A 23,839-nucleotide genomic window follows, 5' to 3' on the forward strand; every position below is an offset into this window, starting at 1 on the left:
AACATCCACCGTTATAAAAAATGTATAGTTTTAGGAAGAGCTTTGTTCCAATGTGCTGTGTAGCCTATCTGTTTTGGAAAAATGTTACCCAGTGCTGATCGGTAAATATATCAGAAAGACAGATGTTTCTATTAATTAAAATTAAAATTTTAACTTAATGCTTTTATTTCTGTTGGTTATTATTAGACACTACAGTAGTGATAAATTAAAAATTAATAATAAAATATTTTTTTTTTAATTCCCATCCCTAACTAAAATGAACCGGAAGTTTTGCAGTGCATGGTGCATTTGCGAGCACAACAGGAAGTCGGAAATCCGTGTTGTCTCCGGGTGCATCCCAAGTCTCCATGTTAAGCTGGAAGTAGATGTTCCATGTCACAATGTGAGCTTCACAAACGTTAAGAAACGGCAGGAACTACAAGTCAAAACAGTTATTTAAGTCAATTATCTGATGACAGTGAAAAGGTTTGCCCGCAGGAGCCACGAGACCGCCGGAAGTGCCAGTTTAATCTCAATTAGTTGCTCTTCACTCACCTGTCCAACAGGTAAACTAACGTTAGCTTCTCACTTCTGTTTTGCTCTTGCTGCTAAGAGTATTTGTCAACATGATTGTGTTTGTTTGCTGTGTTTCTTAGAGAGCTAGAGAGTAAGGTTTGTAGGTTTAATGTGTAAGATGTGTTTTATTGCTTGCTCAAATATTGGCCAAGCTGAAAAAGTTTAATTCTTTTTTTCATGTCTAATATTTGTATTGTTTAATGTTAAGCATATTTTCTTAGAACAAAATAAGTCTAATAGCATTTGATAATTTGGGATTTGAACTAGAGAGTAACACATAACTTTCAATATGTTAAAGATTTGCATTCAGTCAGCGCTTACTTTGAAAACAGAATAGAGACTATAAGCCTGTTTGTGAATGCAGGTCAGGTCTTTTATCGAAATGAGGAGATTCGGTGAAGAAGATCCAACGATTCCAGTCGATGACGAGCCTCTGAGCTTGATTTCCAGGAACCCCCAGATCTACATTGCCACTGAAAGAATCGCATCAGCTTTGTGGTGGGATCCTGCCAGTCACCCGGACAGGTACCAGCTCCAACATACAATATACTTTGAGTGCACTCTGACTCATCAGACCTCCATATGATCTGAACTCAAACAAAGTTGATAATTTTCTATATGGTCAGCCGACACTGACTTGGAAGTTATACTGTGGATAAATCCCACATAAGGACAAATACGCATAATGATTTAAGGTGATCGCCACCAAACCAAGCTTTTTTTAAAGGACAATTTGGTTTAAAGGGCACCATGTTTTAAGTTTTCATATCCATGTAAATGTTGCATTTGCTTTGCTAAACTAAAGTTGCAGTTAACTGAATGCACTTGTGTTGTGTTTATGGTTATTGCATTCAAAATGTGGCTCCTTCCGAACCTAGAGCGAGGTGTACTTACCCAGGAATGGGTAACTGTGTTTCCAAAACTTATTTCTATTTGATATGTTTTCTTGTTCCTTTGGGAAAATGGCAAACATTGATGTCAGGTGACATCACATTAAATTAGAATAGGCCTTTCCTATTGGAAAAATCAGCAGTTGCTCCCAATAACTTAAAACAAAAACAGATCCTCTTTTGATGTTGCTTTCACTGCATCTGTGTTTCTCTCCATGTGCGTGTATAACCGCCTGCTTGATGCAAGCCCATGCAAGTTTTCTGGATGCTGTCCAAAGGTATCAAGACAGGTGTTGATATTATGTGTGTGCGCAACACAACTTTTAAATCGCATAAGCTTCAACTAGGTGTTGGGACAGACACTTAGTTGGCATCTTCTCCTGGGGGTAAAATAACATAGTGATATAGCTGATGTTCAGGTTATTTCAGGTAATGGGATGATCGTCAATCAGCACCAACACGGAGTCCTTTTTTCGAGATTTCTTAACACAGAAATACATTGTTAGGACTAAAAATCTACTGTACAGTATATCTGTCAACTGTCCAATACAGCTGCAACAGTAATCCACAAGATAATCCACAGACACATTGCTCTCATCAATTTTAATGGTGCTACTTTCTACAGAGGAAATAGTCCCGATCTAAACTGTTGACAGTGTGGTTTGTGGATTATCCTAATTTATAGGGACGCTGTTGGTGGTAATAGGCGTAGCTGTTGAGTTTTTTCAAATGTCATTATTCAATATTTTACGCATCACAAGCAAAACTCTGTGTTGTGGCACATGTTTGAAAATGGGATATTTTTCTGTTTTCAATTGCTGCTCTTAAATCAAAGGGTCTGTTATGTGAGGGAGGTCAGATGTCAGATGGCCACATGTCTGTACCACAGTATAGTATCCCAGAGTGAATTAAATGAATGGAATAGAGTGATGGGCCTGGTCAGCCTGCACTGTGGAGAAAAGAGATTTGGCTTCTTTTTTTTTTCCTTCAGTGTTTTTTGTTGCAGTGGCATGTTGCAGTAACACTGTGCTGTATAGTGTACAAGCTACAAAGAGTGTTCAAACCAACTTGCTGTGTAGCATAGCTTCCACTTCTTTGACTACAGGAAATGTAAATGTGCTTTGCTTTCATGCCTTAAAATATTGTTATTATTACTTAGGGTATCATATGATAATTCAGGCTGTTCTCATACACTGTTTGTAGCTATGAAAAGTAATGCACTGTGATTTGCATATTTCCCACAAAATCAATTTGTGTGTAATTCACGTATTCAGGAACCAGGAAGTATAAAGAGCAATGAATGCCGCGTAGGGAGGAGATTGGGGTGGATGGGTGGGTCAAAAAATACCGGACTTTTGCCCAGGACACCGCTGTTTGTAACCTGTGTGAAACCAGAAGTCAGCGTTGATATATTTGTCACGTAATTGACACACTACAATCTTTTCCTAAACCTAACTAAGTCATTTTCTTGCCTAAACCTAATGAACTTGTTTCCTGTGAAGACGGAAGTTTATTTAAAAAAGACTGCCTGCATGCATGTAACAAGCGGAAATTGACACGTAGCTGGACATTTGTAGGAAAACGACTGAAAAAGGAGGAATATTTTTTTCGTAAGATATCATACGAACCGCTGTATGAGAATACGTTGGATAGTTATGATGTTGGTATCACATTGTTTCCAGAATAAAAAGTAAAAAAATCAATGACATATTTGAAAGGGCTTGTTTCATCTGACTTAGTTTAATGTGATTTAGATTAGATATATGATGTACAATCATATGTCTTTGGTCAGAGCTCTACCAGGCTGCACTAAAATCACCAGATCTACAGTCATATTTACTACAACCTCCTGTTAGCAGATCACAGCTGGAAAACTCCCTCCCATTAGTCAGCCTGTTTCCCTCTAATGCAATCTGAAGGGTCACTGTGAAGCCGCATGACTGAGGAGAAAATGATCCAATGCGACTTTATTCTCTCGCTGAACGCTGATGATATATTCTTTGCCAAAAATGAAAGCATAATGTGACACGTCGATCTCCACAGCGCATTACAGAACCTGCTCATGCATCAAGACTTTGTAAAGTGTGACGCTTTTCAGCTGTGATCTGCTGTCACACAGCAAAAGTCTGACTGATGAGACTTTATCTGTGATGCCTCTTTCAGAGTGGAGTTACACTCGCCCGCCTTGTCAGTAAGTGATTAATGGATTCAAAAGGACACGATGGCTGGGATATCAAACTGTGTACTGTACAGAGAATATAGATTTTCCGCTGAGCCCGAGTGTGTCTGTTTGTGTTGATAAAGACTAAAACATAATCTGCTTCTTATTATATGGATATTTCACTTCCTTGAAGAGGGCTACGGATGATTGCTTCGCAGTTTTTTTTTTCCACTCATTCAAATAATCTACAATTGTCCTTGATGCTGCACAGCTTTGAGCCAGCAATGCATGGAACAAAAGGGACAGAAAACACACAAATGTTAAGTTTGTTAGACAACAAAAACTCCATCGAACATAACTAGACTTCTCAGTCAGTTTTTTTTCATTTAGCATATGTGGGCTTCAACTGCGGCAATCGATAAGGTTTGGCATTTGACTGTAAACTTTAAAAGACACCCATAATCTGGCTCCATTGTTTTTAATGGCCACATCAACTCCTTTCGAGGATAATCATTTTATCTGATAAATGAGGATTTCAAACACTCTTATCAGCCGTGCACTCGCAGTTGTGTTTTTTTTAATCCTTCCATTCTGTCTCGTTGTTTTTAATTGATTCTGCAGCACGGAGGCTTTCTTCCAGAGATAATGCACTTGTGAGAACAGGTCATGATCCCTAAATGAGGGAATTTCACTCCAGTGTATTTGCCATGGCGTATCTACCGTCCTTCAGAAGCATTTCCAAACTGCTGGAAAGTACAGATTGACTTTGTTTTTCTACATTTCTGCAGCTCCCCCACCCTCTCGCCACGGCATGCTCCGCGGCAAATGGCCTCAGCAAAGAGCCGGTGGTGCTGATGCTGTTTGGAAACGCTTCCACGTATGTCCTACCTCAAGGCTTGAACCAAATCTCTGTGTATTAGGATCAAAAACAGTGTCTACTTCTTTCCCTATGTCTTTACATAATTTTGTAATGTGAGCTGCAGCCAGGCATGGAAAGTAGACCACTGCGATTATCCAATAATGTCGCAACAGAAAGAAAATATATATATAAATAAAAACAAGAAGTGTTCCAGCATCTGTGCTGTGTTGGGCTGTGATAACGGCTCATCCAATAAGACCTCCGCTCACCTCTCCCGTCGCCTAGCGAATCCACCACCGGTTCCACTCTCGGGCCCTCAGAGGAAAGCTGTTTATTCCACACGCTGCCTAAGTAGAGGTCTTGGGGTTGGAGCGGCTGTGTAGCGCATGGTGAAGACAAACACAGGCCTATTTAGTCTGGTGGGGAAAACCATGGTAAACAGAGCAGAATGGAAGCAGCTGGGGATTTTTGTTTTCATGTTTTCTTTTTTTTTTTAGTTAAATGCTCCTGTTTCTACACCATCACTCTGGGCTGGGGAATATAATGGATTTTCTGTGATGATCAAGTAAGAACAGACCAGACTCTTTTTATTCTGGTGATGGAGAATATTACAATGAAAGCACTTTTTTTCTCCATACATACTGTTTTGTGTTCACCGCAACATATAATGACAGAATTGTAGTTTGATCTTTGAGCTTTACCACATGTGTAAACTCGGTCGGACTCCACTTTGCGGGAATGCCATTATGTAAATGGTTACAGTTAGTGTACGCACAAGTTTCCAAGCATGATGATTCCAACATGTTGAGAATCAATAAATTATATTGCTTTTTCGCAGGATTAGGACATCGATGCGTTGTTTCTACCATCTATGCCCTGCATGTCATACCGGTTGGAACGGTTGTTTTCACATGGTGATCTGGTCCTGATTAGTGTTGACATGCGTAAAATTGAAGTCATAAACATAATCTAATTGTTAAAGTGTGAAGTTGAAGTGTTCATTATATTTAATTTTGGTATCCTCGTGTTCAGTATATATAATTTTATAAACTAAACCTTTTTTTATGGAAAGACACAGGTTTTTTTATGTTTAGTATTTGCAAACTGTGACGGACTTGATAAGAATTTATATTACATTTGAATAACTGAAATTTCTAATCAGGTTATTGTTTTCCCAGTACATGCAATCTATTATTTTTGAGTAATTGGAGTATGTGCGTGCTTGCATGTGCAATTACAAAGCGGGAATGTCCTGTGGAATGGCATGGGGAGACCCCTGTCTGCCACTGGGCCTGTGAATCCCACTTGGTATGGTGACATGAACGCCATCCCATCCTTCCCACTGGCACCTGTCTAGAGGTCAGAGGTCATCCTGTTAGGGGTAATCCCCACCGTAACCTGACCAGGCCAGAGAATAGTGGTAACCAACCGTGCAATGGTGGACCAAGCTGTCCCTCTAATACTCCCGCTAATCAGATTTTAATTGAATTCCGGCGAACATGTAAAAACCTGGTTCAGTTTTGTTATTCCATTTTCCTAACAGATGTCCCTGTGATCCCTGTAAAGTGATCTGCGGTGGTGACGTCCTCTGTTTGGAAACACACACATGAATTGGCTGATCTAGACGGGAGAAAGTAGAACCATGTGCTTGTCCTCAGGATGGATGCCATGAGGAGTCAAGAGTGGGGGTATGGTATATGGAGGTTGGACTTAAGAGGGTGGGCTTGAAGGATATGAGGAATCTCATTTGGACTCTGTAAAGAGATGAGAAAAAAAATCACGTCTTTTGGTGAATACTGTCATTCCAAAAACACATTAATTTCTCCTAGTTGGAATAGGGATCCTAACCAATTAGTAGCAGACTTGACTACAGGACACATCTTAAAGGGATAGTTTGGGTGTTTTGAAGTGGGGTAGTATGATGTACTTATCCATAGTCGGTGTATTACCTAGAGTAGATGGCGGTCGGAACGCCCCCAGTTTGGAGAAACCGACAGGAGTTATTGCACAGAACCAAAGTAATGTACTTGTGTGGACGGAGCCAGCAGCAAAACGTATTTTAGCTCCTAAAAGAAAGGCTCACCTAAAAAAATCAATATCAGTTTAAGTGTATGCTATATTTACAATATTTTTGTTGGTTTACCTTGCCGTCAGACAGCGCTTTCTTTGTATCCACCTATGCTCTCGCCAAAGCAACCAGACTCCATTGAAAAAAACTGTAGTTTTACCTTGCTTTGGTTAGTTTGGATTCACCAAAGTCACACAATAGCACAAACAAACTAATCGATCAAGGCAGCGGTAGACCAGCAACCTCTATATTCTGCAAGGTAAAATTACTGTTTTTTTCAATGAAGTCTGGTTGTCTTGGTGAGAGCATAGATAACAGCTTCAGTTCCCCGTCGCTTTGCTCCCGTGTGGTAACTCCTGTATGCTTCTCTAACCTGGGGGTGTGCCGACCATCATCTACTGTAGGTAATACACTGACTGTGGATAAGTACATCATGTCCCCACTGAAAAAAAACCCCCAAACTATCCCTTTAAGGGCTCAGCATGGTCTTCAAGCAAATCCACATGCCATCTCATCTACGACAATGTGCACACTGTTTGCAACCACTGATATATAGACGTCCTTGTACTTTTGTATGTGCAGAAGTTAGTATTGCAGTTTGGCACTCTAGTTTGCGCTGTGGACAAATCTACAGCAAACGGACTGGGAGACTAACCGCAAAGTGAAAAAAAAACATGTGTATAACCAGGAATTGTTTTTATACAGTGCTCATCCTTTTGTGCCATTTAAATAAAACAACGTTTTTTTTTCCCCCCCAAGACAAAAGAACACTGTGTGACCACCGGCTGATTACAACTGTTGGTCACAAAAAGCAGAAACCAATCATCAAAGAGAAGCTGCGCACTGTTGGCGAAACCACGGACCCCAATGTTTCAGATTTCAAGAGGCACGCGCCGAGTCTGCACACCAGCCGCAGTTACATAAATGCGGAGGCTTGTGGGTGAGCATGTGAGCGTGCTAAGACCTGCTCAAGAACCATGCAGAGGCCCTTGGTAGAACCATACAACTTCTGTACTTTCTTCAGTCTTTCCACTTTTACCTTTTTATCCCATTATACCTCCCATCCATTCTGCTTTCCAGACCGTCCTGCATGTGCCCGTCTGTTGCTGTTTGTAAAACTCGGTCACAGCATGCGAAAGTCAGGCGTGGAACTGATGGTGATTTCTTGAGGGAACGGGAGTGGTGGGAGAAGGTCATGCTGGATGAGCTGTTATCAGAGCCCAACATAGCATTGACCCAGGAGGGATTTTTTCAGTCTTTATGCCAATAGATAACCAAATTGGTCCACTTTCCATGTTTGGCTGTGGTCAAAGTATCAAATTATGTAAAGACATAGGGCTAGAAGTAGACACTGTTTTTGATCCTAATACACAGAGATTTGTCTCAAGCCTTGACATAGGACACATGTTTCCTTATCCCTTCTCCTCTCTGCACATTTCTGCAGGAGGCGCCCTCGGTAGCTGCAGTGGATTCTGGGAATTTGCCATAACCACATGCATACAGCCCCAGTGCAGTGATGGATGAGTGACTTTTTTCATACCATATCTACTTCATGTCTCACAGTCACAGACTGAGCAAATTCTAGTGTCCAAGTTTGGGACATAAATCATAAAAGTGAGCAGTTTCGGGGATCAAGGTGATCCGTCTGCCAGCTACAACCCACCTCACACCAGCCAGCAGCCTCAAGCCAAGGAGGGGGATCCACCCACATGCCTCCAACTCTCTGATTAACCACCGCAAGCAGCAGAAAGTTTTGTGTCTGCAGCCCACTTGCCTGTTACTGAGAGCTAAATCAAAGGCCCGCTCTGTTATTAGAGCCAATGTGCTTTTGAGGAAAACAAAATCCGACTGTGAGCTTAAAACGGAGTTGTCTCATTTGATCATTTATTACACATTTTAAGTGGTTTGGAAATAACTGAGGCCAGCGTGGTCTACATCCCTAATTGGTGCTCTTTTTCTCCCATTAGTACATCCAGACTTGTGATCCCACTAAAACAGGCAAGAGAAGAAAAAAATTCTTTTACCCAAACAAAGCGTTTGTCATCGGTTTGCAGTTGCTCTGTTCGCAAGCATGCTTCAAATTTGCTTCTACGCGCAGCTGTCACTGAGCCTGTTGGACGTCCTGGACCCCAAACACACAAACCAGAAGAGATTAGTGTGCCATGTCAACCCACTGCTTCCGCAGATGGCACGGATGCTTTTAGCCTACTCCCTGTAGACAGCCACTCATTGATCTTTCATACTAAACTCCCCCCAGCAGGACTCTTGATACTGTTTTATTTATCATTCTGGCATTTACTATTAAGGCCAATAAAGTTTGACATGTGTGGGTTTTAACTGTAGGGGGCACTGTGGTTTCTGTGCAACATGCTGGGGGGTGAGGGGGGGGGTAGATTTATATCCTGGCAGTCAGAACTGTCACCCTCAGTAATACCTCCCCAGTCTCTCTTGCTTTCAGCCTGCCCCTAGCCTTAATTCCCCAGGTCCAAATCCAACCCATAATTCACTAGTGTTGTCTCTCACCTCGACATACACCTAGTAAACGTGTAAAACATTCCAGTGGGATTTGCTCCCATTTTAATAACAGAGCATTTCAGGCCGTGTGGGGGGGAGAAAAAAAGGAGATATCAGTTACTAGTTTTTAAGGATCCTGGCACGGGCTCCAGGAACCCCTAAGCTCCAGCCCAGAGTCCTCATCCAAAACCAACACAGGGGACAAGCAGGCAATTTTTGGAAATGCGGTTTTCAGTTTCTGCACATATTTTCCAAGGGTGCTGCAGTCGGGCTGACCATGATGAAACTCGGCTCTGGCTCGAATCCAGGACATTACCTGCGTGAGTGTCAGGTGATAGCCTCCCTAATTACCCTGGAAGGCAAACAGAGAATCTTTTTCGTTGAGATTTCACAGAGCCCTCCGCACCAGTAAATGTGTTGCTCCTGTGGTAAAAATGTGATCTTTCAGCTAATGAAGGACACGCTTCGTTTCCTTAACTGAATCACCCTCCAGTTTCGGCCTCTAGGGGGAGCTTAGCCTACTTTTTTTCCTGTTTTTACTGCAGTGAGCACTGGCAAGAGTTTAGGTGGAGCTTTGTGAGTAAACTGATTTATGGCCCGGGCCTGAGGTGTGCATCTCTCCAGGGGTATTCAGCCCGCCTGGACACAAGCGTGTGTGAACAGTGGCTCTCAGACATCACTGACACTCTGTCCAACCACCGGACCAAGAACCACTGATTGGAGTCTGCGGTCTGTGGTGTGTGTGTGTGTCTCATACACACACACACACACACACCACAGACGGGCTAAAGCCCTCAATCACTGGGTCTTGGTCCAGTCCATGCCCCCGTCTTCCAGAGTTGAGTGACGCGCTGCCTGCAGAGCACTCATTAGAATCTATGTTTCACAAGCAGAGCAGGGATAGTAAATCGTTCAAGCCTCAGTGTTGTTATAGCTGGCCCCAACAAGCCACTCTCTGTCTACTTTATTGGAGTTTAAAAGTGGATTTCATGTAGTTTTTGGCAACTTTGAAAAAATATGACAAACAATGGAAACTATTGGTGTAAGAGACAAGACCGCAACATGATGAAAACTTGTTCAATCTTTCAAAGAAGCCCTTTAGGTTTCCAAGCCCTCTGCTACTTAGAGACTGACAGAAACATCATTAGACAACAAAAATATCCCATTTATGTTTTCAATAACACCAGAAAGGCAAAGTGGGAATACTGTGTAGTTTTGGGAGGGTGGTATGTGATCTCTCATCACATGGTCAAGGCCCCTGCTCTGGTACTGAGTTAAAGGATTTTCTCCCTACGGCCCCGCTCCTAAATCAGATCAGCTTTTTTCAAAATGCTACATCTAAAGGGCCCCCATCCCATGTCTAACTACCTAGTCTTTTGTTTGCTCATGTTTTCCTTTTCCTCTGTGGATCGGCTGGCTCTGACCGTGTAATAGAGCGCATATTGGCCAAGCGAGGCGGCCTGCTGTGACCAGATCAGATGTGTGCTCCTGATTATGAAACTCCCCCTTTAGTCACTGACAGACATGGTAATAAATGTGTCCATAAATTGAATTTGGGGCTTTTTGAAAAGGAGCAGGAATATCTAAGGAGCATTTCAGCTGATTGTCTCCAGCCGACATGGCAGCGCTTCAGTGGGATTCTGGGGGGAAAACTGATCCTGCTGTGGTGCGGTTGGAGGGCTAGGAGGGGGAGTGGTGGAGTGGAGGGGGGGGGGCACGGGAGGGACGCCCAGCCAAGCAAAATAAAGACTGCTTTATTGCTATTCAGAAAATCATTTGATTGAGTTTGCACAAATAAGAAGACGGAGCACATGTCTGCAGGAGTGTATATGCATGTTTGCGAAGTTGTGTGTGTGTGTGCATTTAAGTGTGTATGTGTGTAAACTTTCAAGTCCCTTCACTCTTTCTTAGAGGTATACTGCACAGGAGCAAGTTTCTGAGTCATTCCGCTCACTTTAAAGGGATGTACAGTGCACTTACAGTCACTTAAAAGCTCCCTCTCACAATAACACTACTGAAGTTTGGTGAAGTGGTGTTGACAGCAGAGCTGGGACGTTAGGCCAAAGCTTTTCTATTTCATTCCTCTTTGGATTATAAGCCTTGGATGCTCTTTCACAAATGGCAAATTATGAAAACTTCTTTTACATCTACCTTTTTATTTGTTATGACAGTGTAATTGGACAGTAAAACTTGTAGCAATATTGACAGCTTGGCTTGTCATACGCCAATTGTCCCTATAGTGGTATTCTTCACATACTGTGTGTATATATAGACGGTATCCAACACGTTCTCATCCCAACTCGTCACATACTGTCACGCCTTTGTTACACCCCTTGGCGTCACTTTAGGTTTAGGCAACAAAACCACTTAGTTAGGTTTAGGGAAAAAAATACATGTTTGGCATTAAAACTACTACATTTGTAAAGTGAAACTGAACGTTGTATTAGGGGACACGAACGAACAGCTGATTGTAACGTAAAAGTGAAACTTTACGCACAGGACATGAGCAGCGGTCTCTTGGATGAAAGCCTCGTGTTTGTTGGGCCCATCCACCTCACCTTCCTCCCACCCTTTGTTCCTGATCACACTGAGGAAACGCTATTAATGTGTCGGCCACAAAACCATTGTTTTGCTATGGTACGGCGCGCCTGCTGTGTGCTCCTCTCTAGTGCCGTGCATTGTGTTTTTTTGCGTTTTTTAGACGCGCATAAAAGTTGAAATTTTCTCAATCTTTCATCGCCAGGCACATAGTCGCACCGCGTCAATGTCACTTCCTTCCTGTGTTGATGCCGGTAGATATGGTAGGGCTAGTTAGCTGTTGGACTGTGAGATGGAAGAGGGAATTCAAATCTCATGTCATGATAGTTTCATGTAGGCTACTGTATTTGAGCGAGAGTGATTTTTATCGTTCATCAATCACATTTGCTCACCTGATTAAGCTCACGGTCCCGCTCCACAGGCGCATCAGCTGTTTTGAACGACGCATTTATAGCATCACGTCTCAATGTGATCAGCCCCATAGTGTGTCTTTTCACTCTTTAAACTACGTCACCACTGTCACTTCTGGCGCACTTTCTCTGAGGTTTTACTGTTGCTGTGGATGGGTTTACAGTCTAGTTAGTGGAAAGCCCGGTGCGCCTCATACTGGTGTTAAAGGTTGCCTTGTCCGCCGGTACCGAACGCTGAAGGCCGTGACAAAGCCTCGGTATTTGACCCTCTGGGAATGAGAACGGGCTGTGATATCAGGAAGTTTTGAGTAACATGTTCATAATGCATTTTAGTATTATGAAATTAAACTGTGAACACAACTGGCCGGGCTGGCCCTCCTCCACATGGCCCTGCTAAATCTAAGCTGAGCTAAACTATGCTAAGCTAAGCTACAGAGTCCGCACTATTACCTCAAATCCAGTAACACAACACTGATGCTCGACCAAGAGAGGAAACGGTGTGCAAGTGCTTGCTGAAGTGTGTATATTTAGCCCGGTCAGTCATGAGGGAGGGACACAACTTCTCAGAGTGGTGCGACACACGTAACTCAGCCACCGAGAGTCACACATCCCCATGTGTTCGCCAGGCCTATCCTTTGGGCTTGATTTTCGTGGAGACGTGAAGTGACGGGTCTGGAAGGTTCCCCTGGGGCAGAGGGCGACCTGAGTCATAGCCAGAGAACAGGCAGGAGCAGTCAGAGCCCCGGTTTAGAACTGGCAATAACATGATGTTGTGAAACTGTTACCATTCATTATTTATTCACTATAGACATCTGTCTTGGCAAAGGGAACGAGATTCAGCGTGTGATTTTTATCTCGACCCTCTCGCCTTCCCTTTGCTCCCGTCTTTCTATCCAATTTGCCTTATCTCTCCGTCATTCACTCTGTCTGTCTCTTTCTTCTTTTCTGCATCTGTCTATCCTGCCTTTTCTTTGAAATGTTATGATTCACTGGCGGTGATCTGTGTGAGCTGTCTCCTTGAAGTCTGTGTGTCTCCTGAGCACAACCACAGAATGGTACATCACTTCTATTACATGTAATTTTCTTGGGTTTTATAAGGTACATTTACTCAACTCTACAACGGTGAAGACTGTTCTCTTCTATAGCCAGAGTTCAGAGTATCTGTCTCTTGCACCACGGCCCTGTTCATGGAAACCATTATCTGGCGTGGGAATGTGCCAAGATTAGGCTGCAAAGTTTGTCTCCGGGTAATATTTTGAAACTTGGATTAATATAAAAGTCAAAATCCTTTCCAGAGTTGTTTGAATTGTAATATCATGATAAGACAAAAGTGCCATACTTACTATTTCTCAGAGATAAACTGCAGTAAGTCCACTTCCACAAAATAGAAATCCATCATGAAATGACATTCTGTTATAATCTAAATGGTTTAAAAGTGGTTCAATGAAAGCGTAACAACCAAGCAAGTAACTCTATGAAAGAAATTAAAGGACATGTTTTGATAAGCCACAGGAAATCCTGTTAGACAACAAAAGTTCTTTCCTTTAATTTGCCATAAAACCTAAAACCCGTTTAAATGCCTCCACCTGTGTTACCTTTGTGCTGTGCAACATTGTAGACGGGCTCAATTACACTGTTATTCTTACTTATGTTTCTCTCTCATTCTCTCTCCGGCCCTCTCAATAAAAAGAGGCCAATAAATCACTTAGCTGTCTCTGTGGGTTTGGGGTATTGGTGTTGGAGCGAGCTGTCCCAGCTGAGTAGACTCTCAAAGCACCAAAAAACCCTTCCCCTCTCCCCTCACTCTCAAAAACCAACATGGTGAAAATTACATTTTGGTTGAAGAGTCGAATAAATCTTGGCCGAACCTGGCTGCAGAAGTGGAAAAAGGCCCTCCGAGACGGCTGCCGTCTCAGTGATGTGGATCCCGCGCTGGGGAAAAGGGGAAGCCACATAAGAGGAGGTTTGTGTTAGCACGGGGTAGATGAGGTGCGAGGGGAGTCGGCGGGAGCGTACAAGGCCTAAAAAGTGCTCGCGGATTATAGGGAGTGATAACTCTAATGTCGAGTGCGTGTGTGCGCAAGGCGAGGAGCTCTTGAGATTTGTGTTCAGATAACAGAGGTCTATTATGATCTACAATTTCAAAGGCATGGAGATGATTGCTCATTTCAGAATGAAGAGAGTCCCAAGTCACTTTAAAGAAGCAGTTGGTAGAACTGGAGGAAATATGATTAAAAGAAGTTATTTTTATAAAACACTATATCCTGACAGTAGTGCATGAGACAGGTAATCTGAAGAAAATCATGTTCCTCTGTGTCCTCCGGGGCTCCTAATGGCATCTGCAAGATTTCACAGACCGGAAGAAAACAACCAATCAGAGCCGAGCTGGAGTCTGCCGTCTCTAAGCTGCCGTCAATCACTTACAAACTCCGATCAAACGGTCAAACTAGGCAGCGCTGATCAAATATTAATCAATATTATGTTACTGTAATGCCTATTTCTCGCCTCAAATGTTTTCAGAAACATCTTGTAGTGTATTGTTTAGCTGTAAAATTAGAAAGTTTGCAGTAAAATGCAAAAGTTTGTGATCCGACCGCCATGTTGAGATCAGTTGAGGAAATACCAAGCACCGCCCACCAGCCGGAGCACAGCCAATAGGAACGCTCTGTCTCTGAAATGACCTCTGATTGGCCAAAGTCTTTTTTCAGATTTTTCAAAGCCTGAAAACAGAGCCATGAAGAGGTGCAGAAGTCTAGTTATCTCTCAGAAGACTTGAATTACAATATGCTGAAAGGTTATTATGGAATTGTTGCCCAGTGATGCAAAAAACATTCTGCCTCCTGCCACTTTAAATGAAGAAAAGTAAAATACAAAAAGTTGATATTTTAATTCAAGAAACATTTTGAGAACTGTTGCTTTCAGATTTTTATTTCAGAACCTTTAAGAATGACCTTATTAACAACATTTGGGCAGCTGTTCAGATGTGTGGTCATATAGGTGTTGGTTGTAAGTATTCACTCTGGGCTTATTCGCATCCACTGTGCCGTGTCCACACGGTTGATCTCTGTTGGTTTTCCATCTCTGGGGCCTGTTTGACGGGAACAACTTGTGTAATGCCATCAGCAGCCTGTCGAGGCTAATTAAAACACACATCTACAAATCTGCCAGCAATTACTACACCCAGAAACATTTGGTGCCACTCGCAATTTTTTAGGCAGAAAGGGCTGTGTTTACCGTGCTAGCTTTTCATTTCTCAGAGCGTTCCCACAAAACAAATACTGGTTAGAGCTCTGTTTGATACGGCAACGCTCGTATTTATTTTGCCATTTAAATGTTACAAAAATGTAGGCATTGGGAGACATGATAATGGAATCCAGATTTTGGCTTTATTTAATTTGTAGCTCTGCATGGAGTCATCTCATTTTAGATTATAGCCCTGTGTAAACCGTGCTGCTCAGTGTCGTCTATAAGGGTTACATTGTGTAACAGCGCTGTGTCCCAGTCATCTGGATGTGCTTTGCTGTCCTCAACAGAGCACACTCCTTATCTACATCCCAACCCACAACCTCACGATCATGTGGTTCGTCTACTTTGCCCAATGACAAAAACAGCAAAGTGGGCCATTTGTTTGCAGAGTTGTAATTATACATTATATTCCCCGTCTTTTGCATACTATTGATAGCACAGGTGGAAGTACATATGCAAAGCTTTGTGATAACTTTGATTCCTCAGTTGTCTGTTAACTTGTTATCAAAATAGGTGCCGATAGGCACGACTCTGTGTATTAATAGTATAACAGTGTCTACAACATTAGTGTACATTACAGCTTACAAGTAAACACCCGCATGCAAATACATGAATGTATGCATACTGACATTATAGCGCTCGTTCTCTTTGCACTTTGTAATAAAAGATGCTAAGTGCTAAGATATTAAGTGTTTACTTAACCCTGCTACTTTTTAGTGATAGATTCAACCAGATATTTTCTGTTCTGCATTTTATCTCACAATTGCTGACGGCACTAGATGGACAAACTGGAATGTTATGAGCTTCTTGCTTGCACCGTAAATCAGTTTAGTGATGAGAGAGGGACATCTGAGGATTTCTGAATTGCCCTTTTCACACACTCCAAAACCTGGAGTATACAGGTTGAGTGGAAACAGGTTGACAGGTGACAGACAGGTAACACCTCCACAATTTTAGATACACACCATGTCTCACTTGGTATGAGTGACAGTTTCTTTTCTATTCCTTTAAAGTCTCTTAACTTATTTCTTGTTTATGTATTATACTATACATTGAAAAATATCAACTGATATTCAAGACAAGAAGTAAGTAGTCATTTGTATTGGTCAAAGGATATGTTGCCCACTATTTGAACAAGACAACACTATTTTTGCATTTTTGCTTTTTACCAGCCAAAAAGATTGTTAGCGCTAAGCAGCACCTCAAAGTGATGGTTGGTTACCTGCCGTCTAGACCAGGGTTGCCCAAACTTTTTCCTTTGGAGGGCCAAAACTGGTGGACCATGGACCAAAAGCTGCAAAATAAGATAAAATGCAAAATGGTACTAGGATCCCAAGTTCCCCTAATTGAATATTCTTTTAACTTTTACATAGTTAACCCCTTAAAACCCACCTGCTGAACACAGTTGGACTCATCTCCAGTCATAACCAATTTATGAAATTCCAGGACTGTTTAGGGACCCCAGTAAACAGAAATATTCAAACTCACCATTTTAGAATTGGCGAAAATACCACATTTATACTGCATTAAAAAAACTATGCCGGATGCTTTGGAAAGCTACATACATATAAGGCATGAGAGCAACTTGTCTTTTTTACAGTTTACTCCTTTTTTCTTTACATTGTAACCTTTATAAAGGGAAGAAAATTATTATACGGACTGCATGTATGCAGGCAGATATGCGCTTGAGACATAAATGTTGCTTTTTTTCTTTCTTTTACTTTGTCCTTTGACAATGAAGCCATGTGTCTCGCGCTGTGATGCCTTTTTTCATGATATGGAAGGTTACATTTCTGTAGGTACAGGTTCAAGTTCAGGTTCAGGTTTCTTTATTTGTACCCACAGGTAAATTTGGTTTGCAATTAAAAAGACAAGGTATCCATTGCGTCCACACATTTTACAAACACAGACAATAGACAAACATTATAAAAAAAAAATTCAAAGCTCCACTGATCACTAAAACCACCAAAATACAATGAATAAATATGAAATAAATAAGTAAGCAAGCGTTGCTTCTATAACATCTGTACAGTGTTGCTACAACTGTGCAAAGGGTGGGAGTCATCATTTAAAATAGAGCCGGTTATCCGCTGTAACTTTCTGTTGTACAGGGACCCTGGGTTAAGCTGTGATTCACCAATCAACCTACTAGACCATTTTACAATCTGATTCAGATCATTTCTGTTCTTTAAAGATTAATTTCCAAACCATGACACCAAAGAAAAAGAAAAGATTGATTCAATAAAATAAAATAAGGTCATCATGGTTTAGTCAATGTGGAAATAGGCCAGTTCCCTCAAGCAAAACAGATGCTGGTGCCCCTTTTGGTACCTCTCTGTTTTGTATAGCACAATTGTAAATTGTTGTTGCTAATGCTGGGAACCTAAAACATCCTTTACACCTGAGGATGTTTCCTCGGAAAGCTCCACCCATCACCAGGCGTTGACAAGAGCCGATGTAAAAGCCTTTGTGACTCATGATTTAATGGGCTGAAACGGTTGTGTTATGTATCAGTTGGCAAGAGGTGCAAAACTTTATTGCAGTTATTAATGTGACTATGTCATCAATCATTACTTTGACAATGGAAATACATGGTAGTTACCTCACTGGTATTGTTTTCACCTTGTGAGTCGTGTGTGTGTCATCATGGCAGAATGCGGTCCTGCAGACACCTTACTCTAGCGGGAACTAACACAGAAGCTGTTTTGAGCACTTAGTCAGGTGTTTATATTTCAGTCTATCCAGTTGTGAGACCAAGCAAATAATACATTTGTGAGATAAGTTAAAGGCACACTGTGATTTTGCTCAATTACGCCTCCAATTTTCCAGATTTCCCCCCAGCTCAATGTCAGTAAATTGTGTTCAGTTGGCCATTACAGCAAAATCACCTTTAGTGTAAGATATGAAGATGCTGTGTGACTCTTTTCCTTTTTGTATTGATCTATCAGGACAGCTTTCTTCTTTGTACATTGTACCTGACAGTTAAAGTGACTCTGAGCAGGGACAGAAAGAGTAGCTGCTATATCAGGACAGGAGGAGCAGTGGAAGCAGGAGTTGAGCCCCGGCGGGCCTCAGAGCAGAGGGGCTGGACGGGGATTAGTGTGACTGCTGAGGAACACCTGTCTGTCACTGACGGATCCCCTCCTGCCAAGCCCCAGATGGATCTTAGGAGCCGTGGGCCCCATCATAACTTCCTCCTTCCTCCTCCCCATTAACGCTAATGTTTTTTTTTTTCTATCTTAAAGCCTCTTCCCCCTCGTATTCCCTTACCCTGCGTGTCTGGCATTCTGTAGGGGGGCTGTGTGATGGTGCTGTAGGAGGAGGCGGAGGGTGCAGAAGGGGAATAAGGGGCTGGGACAGTTTAGTTGGATGGCCAGCTGTGTGCCAGCTGTGTGCCAGTGGAACGCTGAGTGGCGTGGAGAAAGGCCTATTATCTCCCACATGCACACACACTCTCTCTCTCTCTCTCTCTCGCCTTTCACACCCCAAACCCTGGCCCTGCGAAATCAGGCAGACAGATTCTGCTAAAACCATCACTCCTCCTTATACATGCATGTGGTCTCCTCCCGCACACACACTTATTCTAAGTGCTGTGCCGGGAGTTATTTTCCTTTTTCTGCCCTTGTCTTTGCACACACACACACACACACACACACACATACACACACACACACACACATACACACAGATGCGCAGAAGGCCCAAGAGCTCCCCGTGCCACCCTCTATGTGTCACTGCTTCTGACACACAGGACTAAACAAGTCATTAGAGCATGGGTCGAATCATCCATACACATAGTCTTATCTGTCTGCTCTCAGTCAGCCAGCCTATTTGCACAGCGGCTGGACGCCTCTCTCACTGCTGGTAGGATATGAGCAATTAGCAAGAGAGACCTTTTAGCTCTGCCAGCTGATTTGCGGCCAGTTTCTGCATATGCCTGTAATTCAGTTTGACATTTCATCTCCTCACTTGTCACAGTCTTTATTGTGTATTACCACAATACAAACAATAATGATGAAGTAATAATCAAAACGGAGGCAATATAATCATTTCTGTTTTCCCACGCGCCAATGTCCACTGGTTGAACCTGTGGGAGACAGCTGATAAGTGAGCGTTCTTGTGCGGAGTGGAGGTCTCTGGAGAGCGAGCGGAGGCAGCCGGGGGGAGTCTTCCCAAGTCAGCCCAGGGGAAATGGATGACAGTTACACTACCCTCCGGCCAATTAACTGTCATTCTAGCTGTTGGTTTAACTTGCTGACCTTACCTCTTCTCCGCTGTTTGTCTTATCATTTCCGGCGAAGAGGACCTCATCTGTGTATGTAAAGTGGACAGGTGACCTTCATGGAAGGGGAACAAAGGTCACAGTTCATCTGCAGTATATTTCTTTTCCAACGACAGCAAATATACCGAGGAGTCTTCTGGGAATTTTGGTGGGGGGGGGGGGGGCGCGTAGGAGGAGAGAAGTCCTGTGGGATTGAAAGAGAGCTATCTGTTATTACTTCCAATTACTCCCCAATCTCCCGCTCTATCTACCTGTAAAATGACATTAGACATGCCTGTTCTCATGGTCTTTTACAGATTAAGGCTGTGCTTCTCGGTGATGAGGCCCGCGGGAGCTCGGGGTCCACACTCCCTGCCCTTAAAAGTCATCAGCTAACTGAGCGTATTCACAGATCCGAAGGATGTTGATTTCTTCAAGAATCGCGTGGGTTTTTGTCTTTCAGAGGATGCTACTAGGAGGAATCCGAACGTGGCTGCCCTGGGTCGGCGTGGATTTGAGGTTGACGTGTGAATAGGGGTACAGTTCCAGTGAGCGCTGCTGTCTTAGCATGACAACAGGAGGGGGCGGGCTGTACTGGCCCTCCTGACACAGCGCCCACCCCTCTCTGTTTGTGAGAGCGCCACTTCATTGTGCCCAGTCGCCACTAAGGGACAAAACCTAGAGGGCCTACACAGCTGGAGATGGCAGGGAGCATTCATACTGAATGCTTGGCTTGTTCAAGCACTTTTGTGCCCTGTGTCTCGCAAGAAGGAACTTCCTACTTCCCGTCCTGTCTCTGACAAGAGACGGGACAGTGTTACTTCATATTGTCTAGATTGAGTCTTCTCTGGATGGTGCAATGATTGCTTGTAATTGCTAATTATTAACTTAAAATACCAATAATTATTCCTCCCTGACCACACACGTCAGTGGCTTTCTTCTTTTTCTGTAATTGCATGGTGTATTTTAAATTACCAACATATTGTTTGGTGTCCACAGCATGCTTTCACGGTCCCTTTACACCGTAGTGAAGTCCTGTTGTCTTGTAAACTTGTCTTGTTTGATTCTATAATCTAAACTCTTGCAGGACATATTATTGCACACTTATTCTACTTGGCAATTTAGGCGACTCTGGTTGTGACAACCTGTCATCTTTAATTTCTCTCTGTGATGTCTTAAGGCAACTTGTCTTGACTAGATGAGGGAGATTTCCCAGGAGTAGATGAGAGAGTTGGAACAGAACTGAATTTGGCTCAACAATCCTCCTTCAGCATGCATTTAGTTTCCTTATTATAGACAAGGCACCAATCTATCCTCATGCCGCCACTGAATCACTCTGTCGCCTACCCTTTCATTCTCTAATAAACACTAACAAAACAGTCGCATGCATGAATGCACACACATGCACATACACACACACACACACACTGGTGGTATAGCTCTCACCATCTCTCATTTGCATGGCAATGCCATTATCTGGCTGCGAGGTGTCACGCTGGAGTGGCTGACAATGTGCCTGACAACAAGTTTATCTAAGCACAAAGAAAAGTTGAGAAGAATGGAGTACATTCTCTGCCTCCTCTTTTCCTCTCTGGCTTTAACATATACATGTATACTTTTAAAACTCCCCGTGGAGTACGAGGAAGCATGTCACCCAGCCTCATCCTGGGTGATAGACTGGCAAATCCATTATGGTAAAACCTGTAGTAAACACTTAGTATAGACATATATTTACTGTTTTAATACTGTGCCTTTCTTAGTCTGTGTTAGGTTTCTCAATCAACCTCTATTTTTTTTTCTTAATATAAAATGTGTTTATTTTTATTAACGCTTCTGTAAATTACTGCAACTAAATGTGCTGCTGCGGTCTTGCCTAGGTCTTTCTTTGGAAACAGGATATGAGCTCTCAGTGGGACTAACTTGGTTAGATAAAAAATAAAAAATACAGAGGTTGAGCTGCTTGTCAGTATTCATTAATAGTGGCGGATATTGGATTCTATGCAGACACATTACTGCAGACTTTCCGGCATGGAAGATTGCGGAGACTATTGGCTGAACTGAGGAGAATCAATAGCAGGGTTTTTACAACTTAGACACTGGTAGGCATCATCATTACACAGCGAAGCCCTCTCACCTGCTGTTATCGACCTCCCTCTCAGGTTTACAGCAGCAGCAGTGAGCAACACTTGGCTTGTCTGGTGATGTCATATACGGTTGTGTGTGTGTGTGCGAGAGTCTGGTTTGTAGCAGCAAAGCAAACAGAACCTGTCTGGGTCATGCAGTAATGCGCCGGGACGTGAATAGCCCTATCTGTGGTATCCGTGTTTGAATAAATCACTTGTGGTGGTGTGTTGCAAAATACGGCATGATGATAAGTTGGAGCTGCTGTGTCCAGTGCTGGTAAAGTCTCTGTTGTTCCTGTGTTGTGCTGATAAGCAGGCTCAGCTCTGGGTGGCTAAACAATTTCCTGTACATGGTTTACCCCCCCTACCTAACACCACGCTAGCTCTCAAGAACAATGATTAGCCAGCGAGCGGTTTGGATACACACACCGACCACATGGAAGCTTCGACTTAAACACACATGCACACATAGGAATGTATATATATATTTGATATTTGGTATACATTTATATGTAAATTAGGGCTGTCAATCAATTAAAATATTTAATCGTGATTAATCGCATGATTGTCCATAGTTGATTAATCACAAATTAATCATACATTTTTTATCTGTTCAAAATGTAACTTAAAGGGCGATTTTTCTAGTATTTAATACTCTTATCAACATGGGAGTGGGTAAATATGTTTACTTTATGCAAATGTATGTATATATTTATTATTAGAAATCAATTAACAACACAAAACAATTAAAACTATTGTCCAGAAACCCTCACAGGTACTGCATTTAGCATAAAAAATATGCTCAAATCATAACATGGCAAACTCAAGCACAACAGGCAACAACAGCTGCCAGTGTGTCAGTGTGCTGACTTGACTTTGACTTGCCCCAAACTGCATGTGATTATCATAAAGTGGGCATGTCTGTAAAGGGGAGACTCGTGGGTACCCATAGAACCCATTTTCATTTACATATCTCGAGGTCAGAGGTCAAGGGACCCCTTTGAAAGTGGCCATGCCATTTAGCACACGTTTGGAGCGTTATTTAGCCTCCTTCACGACAAGCTAGTATGACATGGATGGCTGGATTCCTTAGGTTTTTTAGTTTCATATGAAACCAGTATCTTTACTCTATAAAACTGAGCCCGCTACAACCTAAAAATCACAAGTTAACGCGTTAAAGAAATTAGTGGCGTTAAAATGAATTTGCCTTAACGTGTTATTATTGCGTTAACTTTGACAGCCCTAATTTAAATGTCTTATCCTCAACAACTTAAAATTAGTACAAAACAGAGTATTGCTCAATTCCTAAATCAATAACTTTACAAGCAACCAAGCGTAAGGAGGTCAAGGGTCATAGTACCCCTAGACTTTAGAATGATTATGTAAGATGGATAAAAATAAGAGGAATTGGTTGAGAAGTGCTTTCTTTTCTTTTTTCATTCCCTTTGAACATAAAAAAGTAGAGATACACATGCTTTAAAAAGCATACTGTCAAATCCACTACTCTACCACGATACAGGCATCAGGTGCCGAGTTATACAGTCATCACTTAGTTTCTGATCTAAGGTCTATTAAAAATGTTTCATGGATACCGAGCCAATTTCATTTAGCTGTAAACTGCGAGTTGGAATCCAAATCAATCCCGCCTCTCCCATTACCCAGGGGAGACTTTTTAAAGAGTTTCATATTGGCAGTGTGCAGGCACAAAAGTGAAAACAGTATATAAAAGGAAGCTCATATCTGCGGCGTGTGGCACTGATAGGGAGGTGATGGATATAGCCAGTTGGAGGTTGAGAAAATGAACTCAAACTAAAAGGGGATGTGGATCAAAGAGAGGGACAGCGCCAGTGATCATCGTTAGACTTCCTGCGCACCCCCCCACCCCCACGACGCCTTCCTTTACATTACCATTATTAAAAAGGAGAGGACTCTCTTAATAAAGTCTATTAATCACACCGGGGGAGTCGGTTCATCGGTTCACCCTCTTGTGAGGGTCTCTAATCAATCAAGCTCGCTGGTAATGTATTCATGGGAGATGTAAGAAAGGACTTGTTTGACAGTGTTCCAAGGAGGAAGAATTTATTAAGTTCCCTCCACCAGTCAGCCAATCCTGAGGAGTCATGAATACACCCCCCCCCACCCCCACCCCCACCCTACCTCACCCTTGTCCTCTCCGCCTGGTACTGCGAATAAAAGAGCCTTCATAATGTATGA

The 23,839-nt window shown here is 42.5% G+C and overlaps 1 long non-coding RNA gene across 2 annotated transcripts in view; it reads left to right on the forward strand.

Moving 5' to 3' along the window:
• Positions 1–308: 308 nt before the first annotated feature.
• LOC119479853 overlaps positions 309–23,839 on the forward strand; it is a 128,030-nt gene continuing 104,499 nt past the window's right edge. For both annotated transcript variants that reach the window (XR_005204765.1, XR_005204766.1), the window contains exons 1-2: positions 309–361; positions 920–1,080. This is a non-coding gene — a long non-coding RNA (uncharacterized LOC119479853). The remainder of the gene's footprint in view (positions 362–919; positions 1,081–23,839) is intronic.

The sequence above is a fragment of the Sebastes umbrosus genome, chromosome 2, assembly GCF_015220745.1.
Source record: "Sebastes umbrosus isolate fSebUmb1 chromosome 2, fSebUmb1.pri, whole genome shotgun sequence".
Classification (NCBI taxonomy): domain Eukaryota; kingdom Metazoa; phylum Chordata; class Actinopteri; order Perciformes; family Sebastidae; genus Sebastes; species Sebastes umbrosus.